Below are 11,495 nucleotides of genomic sequence, written 5' to 3' on the forward strand. Positions count from 1 at the left end.
TCTCTCTCTCTCTCTCTCTCTCTCTCTCTCTCTCTCTCTCTCTCTCTCTCTCTCTCTCTCTCTCTCTCTCTCTGTGACGCGTACAGGAATAACTTCACCAGTATGCTAATAATAATCATGTGCAACATCAAATTCACAAGCAAAAACGGCTTAAATCTCCTTTATGCCTTCCTCTTTAGGCTATTTTTCTTATAATTAACAAAAAAGTGCAATTGTTTTATGCATTATGAAGACTTATTATGATTATTATGATTTAACCTTATTATTAGGTTATAACCTATATTATTATTTCATATTTTGATTTAAGCAAATCCATTATATCTATGTTTTATGTTTCTATCCTTATGATTGTTCATTGTAAGAGATATAAGCGTGCTTCATTTCATAATCATTCTATCGAACCAAGCCTTAAGTCTTGTAAATGTATTCTGTAAATGTATTCTTTTAAGAGAATAGAAGTTTTGAATATAAAGTGCACATAGTAATGTGATCTAACCATCATCGAGTCTGTCATACATGAATTCTGAAAACAATGTGTCAGACTAAACTGAACTGTGGCAACATGCTTAGAGAAATGTATCATGCAAAGCTGAAAGCATTTGGAAAATTCAGGCACTTGCTGTAAACAATGCTGTAAAGTGAGGATGTTTCCAAAAATAATGCCACAAATAGATTTATCAATTTATTAATTGAATCAAATCAGTATTTAGCATGGCCACCGTTTGCCTTATAACAGGGGTTCTCAAACATTTTTATATCAAGAACCCTTTCTTTGACCCCATAGCCTCAGCAGACTTTTCCATTTCTTGACGTGGTTCGATTCAGATGGTAAGTGTCATATATTAAGTTGGGTGTCCATCTTAGATGATCACCATATTTATAATGAAACAGTCATATTTAATGATATTATATTAATCATATCATATAAAATATGATTTAATGTTACTACTGCTATTAAATTATTATGGGATCTCCTTCCATGCTTTCAGAATCTTCATTTTGTTATATATTAACATATTTTAATGACAGTATTGAACAAAAATGTCTTCTTTTATTTATCAAAATAAACAGAAAATAGTGCAAACTTTGCTAAAGTGATTGTTTTGAACAAGTATTAACTTAGACATTATTAAAAACGTATTATTTTAGCTGAAGTATTTGTATAAAGACAGTCTGTCTTTTACCCCGTGTGTCTGTGGGGTAAACGACCCCCCTCGCCGCCTCGCCACCTCATACATTTATTAAACAAAATAAACCTGTTTCTCGATTTATTTTCACTCAAAACCTGTTGCTCCATCAGTGTTCAATACAAAAATTTTTTTTGCAATCATACTATGCGAGTAGTGAAAAGCACGTATCTTTGGCCCCGTTGTGCCCTATACTGATAGGGATGATGTATTTTTGTAGGCCAACCCATAAGTTATCATTATCCTGGTTCCCTTGACAAAGGTCCATTTCACTGGCTTTTGGATTAAGCTCTGTGACCAACAAACGCTTGTGATTCTTACACGTTTTGTTCATCGTGAGTAGGCTAGTGTTGTCACGATACCAAAATTATTGTTTCGATACCGATACCAAGTCAAGTATTGCGATTTCGATACTTTTTAGATACTTTTCCTGAAAAGGGAGAAACACTCTCAAATATCATTGCTGTGCTTAATTTTAAAACCGGGACAACATTCTAATCATAACACACTAATAAATGAACATATGAACAGCATTTGAACAAAATATGAAATATCAAAATATAAAAAATAAGAGAAAGAAGAATGTCATATACACCTAGGTTGGCTTCAGGATGAGTAAATCATGGGCTAATTTTTGGGTGAACTATCCCTTTAAGCTCTGAAACTGCATAAAAATTGCTTCATGGGATTGTAGTTCTTTCCCTCACTAAAGCCATTAAGTACACTTGTAAGCTAGTTTTGTCCAATTTTCTAATACTTTTTTTTTTGTTTCAAATCAAAGTCTGTAATGTTTTGAATCACCTCGTAGCTGTTTGGCTTGGTTCATGGCTTATAACTCTTTAAATCCTTTTTTTAAATAGAAATCACTATAGAAGCGCTGAAGGTAAGAAAAAAAAAATCCTTCCAGAATCAACGCCTATGAAAAAGTGGGCGGGCACTATTGCACTCTTTTGATTGGATGATTGAGGTTTGCCATTGGTGTATCTCATCATGTGAGTGACAGGTTGCCCCGCCCTCACGCCAGTCAACACATCATCGGAGAAGTGATACAAGAGGGAGAGGAAGTTATTTTGATTAAAGATTACGAGTGCAGATTAATAATAATAATAATAATAATAATAATGTGCACGGATAAATCATGATAAATAAATACTGTACATTCCTAAAAACAACAAGAATTGCACATTTTGATTTCATTGGGACTTTAAACTGAAATTAAATAACAGGTAGCCTACTTTGGCTTGGTCATCGTATTTATTTTCCTATAAAAGCAAAATAATTTAAATGGCATTCAATTTATTTGCAACTGAGCACTTGAAAGTGAATCACGAGATATTTTGACAGCACATTATTTCACTTTTCTCTTCCAACTCTCGTCTATTTTCAAGGCGAGGAGTTTGGATTCTCAAATCTTTTGACCACCAAAAAAATAATAAAAAAAAGATTAATTAGTGATCTGAAGCTTACATACCCACGCCAGTAGGTGGCGACAAAAGAGCGTGTTATGAGACTTTATTAAAATATTTACATCTACAAATTCAATTTAAAAATAATTTATTTTATATGAATTTATTTACATTTAAACGTGCCTATTTGTCAATTTAAAAAGTTTTTTTTTTCTATTTTTACATTTGAATTATTAAATGTAAAGCTTAGTCTAGTTTAATTTTAATGTCACTCTCCAAACACTATCACGTGGTTTTCTCACTCATGAACTCACGTATCGATTACACTGGTCTGACTGAACACTGAACATGACAAAACAAGAACAGAAAATGAAGGTAAATAACCGCCATGTTTCTGAACATATTATAAACATCCTCTGTTCCCTTTTAAGTCTTTCACAAGCCTGTCGTTTCATCATATGAGTGTTTTCTCAGCTTTTGAACCGTTTCAGTGAAGTTCACTGAACTTCACACGACGTCATCGGTTAGCAAAGCAGCCTAGCCACTTACAGCATACTTTCGGATTTCATACTGAAACCTGAATATGTAAGATTTAATTACTTACTTATTACAACTGTTACGAAGTTGTACTTTAATGTGAAGACTACTTTTATATTAAAACCGAGCTTTTATTAATTGAGAGCTATAGATGTGACTATAGATAGGATATATCTGTTGCTATAAATGTTTATTAAGGTTTTAATTAATTCTAAATGATCGTCATTAAAGAAGGAATTGTGTCATTTATTATTTTTGGGTTACTGTTTGTTGGATTCAAGAGGTCAGAAGTATATTATATAGCAGTATATTTAACTGTGGGCATGGAGTACTTCTTTATCCCTGTGTGACCCAAACCCATCTGGTGTGTTTGCTGCCATAAAGCTCTTCTCTGACCACAGAACCCAGTCCCGTGTGTAGGCCCAGTGTCTGACAGCTGAATATGCTGGAGTGTGTTCTTGGATAAGCGCAGAGGATTTAAAAAAAAAACTATGTGGAGATTGTGGTGCTGTGTGTTTTTTTTTTTTTTTTTACGGCTTTCTGACCCCAAGACTTTAAGAAATTATAGACGCGTCCTTTTCCAGGCAGATTCGTAACATCTTTGTGCTGCACATCAGAACTATATTCTGGGGGTTTCCTCATTGTGATGGATGATTCTGGGAATTTAGCCTTTGCGTGTCCTCATATTCATACTTCTGTGAAACGAGAAGTCATAGCCGGACAATTTCATGTGCATAGTCACCCATATGTGCTAACATTTGTTTTAAATATGAATCCATTTATAATAGGTTGTTATGTAAACATACCTTGATGATACCAAGATTGAGTTGATGATCGGAGTCAGGTGTTAAATAAGAGAAACCGACAAAATGTGCAGTGGATCCCAGAACCAGGATTAAAACCCACTGATATTGGGTGTTTCAGGTCTTGTGGTCTCTACTAATGAGCTGATGAGTTAAATCAGGTGTGTTTGATTAGATATGAGTTTCAGGGAGAGAGGTTCAGAGACGGCTATTGTCATGGTCTTGCGACCACAGATAGCCAGCGATAATTGCATTTATATTCTCCTCTTTCGCTTCCTCTCTTTTTTCAGCGAACATTAACCACAATTGCCAAAGCACGATTCATCTTGCTCTGTTTGTTCACCACTAGCTCATGCTTTATTCTTCTATACTAACTTGTGTCGTAGCCTATGATTCAATAGGTGTCATCATCGTACAGTCTACATACATGCCATACCCTAGTCTGTTAGAGCCATGTCGTACAGTGTGATTTGTAATGATCTTATAGGATTGCCGAAATCGCACAGGTTGTAGCTGGTGTTACTCAAAAACGTCTCACTGCTTGTAGCTGTTAAGATTTTTGTATCTTCAACTTGTGTGCTGTTACTTTGGGTTCCCTTTGAAAAACAAACTAACATGAAAATATTATTGCGTGCACAGTGAAGGGGGTAATCTAGAAAGCGAGGTTAATTTGCCGTCACAAATACCCTGAACTCTCGGTTGATTACCCCAAAGCTTGCTCACTCGAGGTATGCAGGTCTCAAACCCTGCAGTAAGTTCAGTCAACCTGGAGTATGAAGCTCAGAGTTTCTGTGACCACACAAAAGGGCTTTTCGCACTTGAACTAGTTAACCCTGGGTCATTTAAAATCCCGGGTTATCTTTATTCACGTTTCACACTGCTCATAATTTACCCAGGATTAACTGTTTCATAAACTGCTTTTTCACACTGTATGTTCCTAAATCCTGTGTTTACGTCCTTATTTGCATATGTGTGATGTCAGTGTCTCTGATTGGGCAAGCGCAGAGCGTAACCTGTTTACATAAAGACTCTAGCGTTGCACATCCTCAAATTACACATTGCTGTGACTGTAATAAAAAAAATATTCTGAGTGAAACTATCAGACTATAAAGGTAAGAAAGATACGGTTCCTTCACTTCAATTGTAGCGTTTTCCATCGCCGTTTGACATTTTTCCTATTATACGCAGAAAGGACTGTTTAAACATTGTGCTGTGTTTCCTTGACTGCTCAAAACTCGTGAATATAAGGCACACGATTGGTTGTTTTCGGTTGCTAAGCATCTAGCTGTAACATTCTAACACCGATCGTTTCACACTACCAGTTTGGCAACGCAATGCGGAGTTAACACTGCAAAAGCGGTGCTAACCCTGGAGCAGGGTTTCATAACCCTGGGTAAAAGGCTGTGCTAACCCTGGAGCAGGGTTTCATAACCCCGGGTAAAAAGCTGTGCTAACCCTGGAGCAGGGTTTCATAACCCCGGGTAAAAAGCTGTGCTAACCCTTGAGCAGGGTTTCATAACCCCGGGTAAAAAGCTGTGCTAACCCTGGAGCAGGGTTTCATAACCCCGGGTAAAAAGCTGTGCTAACCCTGGAGCAGGGTTTCATAACCCCGGGTAAAAAGCTGTGCTAACCCTTGAGCAGGGTTTTATAACCCCGGGTAAAAAGCTGTGCTAACCCTGGAGCAGGGTTTCATAACCCCGGGTAAAAAGCTGTGCTAACCCTGGAGCAGGGTTTCATAACCCCGGGTAAAAAGCTGTGGTAACCCTGGAGCAGGGTTTCATAACCCCGGGTAAAAAGCTGTGCTAACCCTGAAGCAGGGTTTCATAACCCTGGGTAAAAAGCTGTGGTAACCCTGGAGCAGGGTTTCATAACCCCGGGTAAAAAGCTGTGCTAACCCTGGAGCAGGGTTTCATAACCCCGGGTAAAAAGCTGTGCTTACTCCGCTGCTAAATTACAAGTGTGAAGCACTCCTTTACCCAGGGTTAAAAGTGTTGTTCAGAACGACAATAACCTGGGTTTAAGCGCAGTGAAAAGCCCTAAAGACATTCTCAACTGAGCGCCTAATCCAGGAGTCACCATGGTCCGTTTCCAGATCCACAGTGTGTGAGATGAGAATAAAATAAATTTGAGTAAAGTAAACATTGCTTTATGTTATAATAGTGCTTTATAATAACTAAATAAATAGGCCTAGGCTATATTATTAACCATATATATACGTAATCTGTCACGGCCACTAGAGTCTCATCAATAGGGAACGCTGGAGTAAACGAACCCTGGAACTGAAGGTGTTCCGGAGCTTCATACTGAACATACCCTGAGATTTACCTCAGTTTTTGGAGCTTAAAGTTGATTTTATCCTCTTACTCTGAGTAAACTTATCTTAATTAAATCATATTTATAATCTGTAGTCAGTTTGTGGCACATCTGTTTATGAGTGTAATGTGCCACTGAATGTTATGTATTATATGTATTTGATCACACTAACGGCCAATTCTAAAAATAAAAATAAATCTCACAGAATAAATGTGATGCGATCTGGGAAAACCCGTCGGATGTTTTCAGGAATATCAAAAAATAGTTTGGATGTCAGTTTTTAGTCACAGTTTATTTTTCATTAAATTATTATTCTATAACATCTTGTCTATCATCTCTGAGAATATCTTGAAACCAGCTCTCATATGGTATCAAAACCTGTAATTTCACCATATGATGGGTTTTCCCCGATCGCATCACAAATGTATCTTGGGGCACTAACACGAATACTGCATCAACAATGGCATGATCTGTAACAGGAAACCTCTATCTTTGCATGATGCTTTATGCACGCCGCCGTCAGCTGTCAGTGTGAGTTAGGCTAGTCTAACATTGAGCAGCGCAAGATAAACAAAATTAAGACCGTTAAGAGGGTAGCAAGTGTATTTGGTTATTTGTTAGTTGGTCTACTCTGCTCCGATTGGTCAGATGGTCCAGTCTGTTGTGATTGGTCTACTCCGGTCTGATTGGTCAGATGACCCAGTCTGTTGTGATTGGTCTACTCTGCTCTGATTGGTCAGATGGCCCAGTCTGTTGTGATTGGTCGACCACTTACAGTTCGTGTTGGACACAAATGACCATTACCATATCTGAATTTCAGTTCCTCAGCACTTGATACACAGTGATATGAATAGGGCTGCCCCCGACTAAAGATTTTTCTAGTCGAATAGTAGTCATTATTTAAGCCATTAGATGACTAAACGCACATTTATATTAATTGAATTGCTTAAATATATACTGGGGTGGAATCTTTGGCCTATTACGCGCACAAGTGCACACATAAAGCTTGCTGCAAAGCATCGGCAAAAGTAATGATTATAAACGTGTTGGAAAAAATAGCTGGGAGACATTTTAATTGTTTATTAATAAACTAGTGTTTTCTGAGTCAGTGTCGCTGCAAAGATGAAGTTGACGATGTGGACTCTCATCTCCGCAGTAAAGTGGACACACCTTTAGAGAGAAATGCACCTTTCATGCGGATTACATAAGCAGAGAGTATTTGTAGACATTTCGAGCTTTCTATAGATATATTTCTCATGTCTGTGAGGCAAGTGGACACTGAGTTTCGGTTCATTTTTGTGCCGTGCTCGAAGTTCACCAGTTATTTTACAAAAGCACAAAAAAAAATTTTTACTGTGAGTTTACACAAATAAAAGTAGACCCTTTGTTTCGAATTATGTATTGTATAATTATTATCTGTATGACCGAAATTAGTATTTTAAGTTGTTTCTGCTGTTAACAGGAAAAAATGCAAGTGATCACGCCGGCGCCAGTAAAGCACACTCTACTTCAGCTCAAACACTTGGATGTGCACCTAATAATAGCACACGTTTATCTAGGAGAATGATAGAGTTATGTAAAGTTGCTACTACTATCCTGTTCCAAATGGTAATCCATATTTGAGGTTGATGGATGATAGGCAAACGTTTGGATTTACTGCCGACATACTGTAATTACCACAAGAACCCGCCGTTAAAGGAGCCGTATGTAAGATTGTGGCCAAAACTGGTACTGCAATCACTTTCAAATTACTGTAGAGCGGTGTATCCCCTCCCCCTCCCCCCTGACTCGAGGTTGCCAGCTAGGCTGCAGGATCCAGCAGGAACGTTTGTAGCTGCAGCTGTGGTAACTAGAGCTGAGCTGGCAACCCGGATGCCGAAACACTACTGACTTAGTGATTGGTAGATAGGTGAAGGGTGGCGCTTCAGGCCAAAACACAACATCAACATCAGTTGAGGGCTGCAACTTCACTTTTAAATGACAATATCCTGTCCGGACTACTGTTGTCAGTGATGTAAGTATTTGAAATGAACATGATTTATTAATGTCTAGTGACATATCAGGGCCATTTTATGATTAATTGAAATACATTTCTTACATACGGTTCCTTTAACGATCTGTCCGTCACAGACTGCGTCACTTCGCCAATTCCTGTGGAGTTTTCTTTTTCTGCGACTAACCGAGTTAATAAAATCTGGATCGACTAACATTTAGGGGGCAGCCCTAGATATGAACAGTATTGATGGTGTCAGTTTTACAGTATCGATTTGAGTGCAAGTCTTCCTCCTTTTGGAAGAGCATCAAAGCGGATTCGCCGTGCAGAAAACAGCCGCTTCTCGACATGAATAACACGAGGTGTAATAACACCAGTCTCAGCTTGCAGATACAGTGTTTGAGGTTCAGAGCAGGTGTTGGTTGAAATGAAGACCATAAGCTGGCATTATGCAAATTTGTTACGAAGGTATGGAACAGGAAGACTCGTTTCAGGCAGTTCAGAATCTTTCCTTTTTTTTTTTTAGGAGACAATAACTCCATTCATCTGCACTTTGGTCTTTTGACATTTACAAACAGCAATATTACACACTACATGAAAGGTAATATCTGAAAAGCACAATAGGGGCACTTTAATGCTGCTACTGAAACAATGACTGCAGAGAAAGCCTTGCAACACATCAGAGTCATCTCTCAACTAATCTCTGATCACTCACAGTATATTGTTTGTCACATGAAGCGCCACATCCTGCGTCTCATCCTGTGATGTTGCTGACACAATGTTTGGTAACACTTTAGTTTAGGGTCAAATTCTCACTATTAACTAGTTGCTATTAGTATGAATATTACTATGATATTGTCTGTTTATTACTTATAAAGCACATATCATTGCCCCAATTGTTTATCTTGATTTATTGGATGTTTTACAGTAAAGAAATTATAGCATATATCTGTGATTTTAGGAGAAAATGATTCAGACAACAAACACTGTAATACAAGACTGTAATTCTGGATTGCTCTTGAATTTAAATACATGGTTGAATGCATCTTTAAAATAAAGCTCTTGCAAATTGAATTGTATCAACACAGACCTACCTTGAGTTCTGAAAGCAAGTGATGATTAATGCTTAAATAAGTCAGAGTGATTTTAACTTTGTTAAAAAATAACCAAATTCCCAGTGAAGAACTACATTACCCATGAGTTCAGAGGAGAGCTCCACCTGAGCAGCCGCTGTTACCATGGCAACGGAAACTGCGTCAAAGAGCTCGGCAACCGCCCACTCCTGTGAAGCATCATCAATGATGCGATCAGACTCACTCTCCCAACATTATACTATTTATATATTTCGATTTTTGCAATAGACCTAAATAATATTGTTTTTGCTCATGTAACAGCATTATAGTTTTGTTTCTCACAGTTGTTAGTCTCCGACACTGACTGCATGGGCGTAGCCACTGTGTTCACGGTGTGTTGCTGCGTATGAGAGCGAGCGGCTTAAACACGGATGGATCAATGTGGAGAGAGAGCGAGAGAGAGAGACTCATGGGGACGGTAACTATGGTAACTGATGGTGAATCCTGTGGGCGTGCAGTGGTTACCATAGTTACCTCCTCAGGTCTTGGGTGTGATGATGATGATGATGTCAACCAGCATGCTAGACTGTCTCTCTCTCTCTCTCTCTCTCTATGAATGAGTCAGGCTGCACTGAAGCAGACGTCCCTCTCTTTTCTCCAGTTCTCTCTTGTTTTCTGTCGTGCTTCAGGTCTCAATGTGACGAGCGAGTGAGGTAGGCAGTCTGTTATGAATTTTTGTCTTTCTCCTTCTCCCAGACTCTATTGTTCCCTGGGCTACAGTGTGTTTAATGCAGAGAGAATGCTTCGTGACAGAGCAGCTCTAGATAGTGCAGTGCTTTGAGTGGATTTATTGCGTCAGTGATCATTTACTGCGACTTCTGAGAGACTGAGCCGTGTGGCAGGTTGATATTTGCCGGATGATCAATGGCGTATGTTTGAGAAGGTGCAGGGGATCATTAGGTGTTTGTTTCTCAGAGTGGTGCTTGTCTCCCGCCATCCATAATCCATCCTCATCAAAAAATGATTGGGTCAGATTTCTCTTGAAGTAAAAGGCATCATGGGCTGCTGAAAAGTAGATGTTTCCCTGGATAACAGTGGCAGCTTTTCAGTTATTTGAGATTGCAGACTGCAAGTTTTGCATTTCATAACAGGTATGGATGACGTGCAGACTTGCGCGTGTGAGATGATTCATACCTAGTGAACGCACAATAGATCATGCGCTTTCTGTTTTACAGCTTCTGTTTTTTTTATATTATAAAATGGAAGATGGGATCAGTCTGTGACGGCTTAAATGCAAATGTTTTTTATGCTGACCTTTATCTCTTTTCTCACAGCACTGATACAGTTACTATATCAGTAGCTCAAGTAGAATAGGCTTAAATAATGTGTAGTAGCTTAATGAAGAGTTTTAGTGACCATTTCCCACTTATTCCAGTTCTTGAAGAAGAGAAGGGCCTAGTGTTGCTTTTAAAAAAGCAAACTGGTACCTTTTTCAGTCCTGTGTAATGAGAGATATTTCAAATTTATAGTCCATTTTAAATAATACAATTTCACAAATATCACCAAATACCGTCTGGCATAGTTCAAAGACAAATAAACACTGGAAAGACAAAGGTCTTTCTTCAGAACTATGTTTGCTTAAACCTTTTGGGGCGGACAACATCCACAGTCAGTTTTTAGAGAATATACTGTTTTGAACTTCCTTTAAAGAATTTCTTGGAAAGCAGTGGAAATCATTCATGTTCCAAAAGCAGGGAAATTTCACAATGAACCATTCAGTTATAAGTGTTTATGTAAAACCATGACGAGAATAATAATAATAATAATGGTTATTATTAATAAGGGTTAATGAATGGATGATGGAGTCCAGTCATCTTATAAGTGAGGCTCTGTGTTGATGCTCAGAGGATTATGCGATTGCTGTTTTCTTTGATTTGGAGAATGCATTTGATGCAGCTTGGACGTACATTGTTTTGTTTTCACAGCTGCCTACTTTTATTGATAACTATCAGTGTTTATGCTGGGGAATTTAATGTCAAGTCAAGTCACCTTCATTTATATAGCGCTTTTTACAATACAGATTGTTTCAAAGCAGCTTTACAGTGATAACAGGAAAATAATGCAACAAAGTTTGTTTCTGCTGTACAGCAGCTCCAGAGGAAAATAGCATCATAGTCCAGCTT

The 11,495-nt window shown here is 38.1% G+C and overlaps 1 protein-coding gene across 5 annotated transcripts in view; it reads left to right on the plus strand.

Annotated features, from left to right (window-relative positions):
• Positions 1 to 2,882: 2,882 nt before the first annotated feature.
• Positions 2,883 to 11,495, plus strand: part of pam (peptidylglycine alpha-amidating monooxygenase) — a 52,756-nt gene continuing 44,143 nt past the window's right edge. For 2 of the 5 annotated variants that reach the window (XM_084401460.1, XM_084401462.1), the window contains exon 1: positions 9,919 to 10,025. The gene's annotated coding sequence lies outside the window, so the exon portion shown is untranslated. Of the gene's footprint in view, positions 3,179 to 9,918; positions 10,026 to 11,495 lie in introns of those variants that run through there. The other 3 variants (XM_084401461.1, XM_084401459.1, XM_084401463.1) reach the window with 3 other exon arrangements.

Source organism: Rutilus rutilus (assembly GCF_951802725.1).
Source record: "Rutilus rutilus genome assembly, chromosome: 25".
Classification (NCBI taxonomy): Eukaryota; Metazoa; Chordata; class Actinopteri; order Cypriniformes; family Leuciscidae; genus Rutilus; species Rutilus rutilus.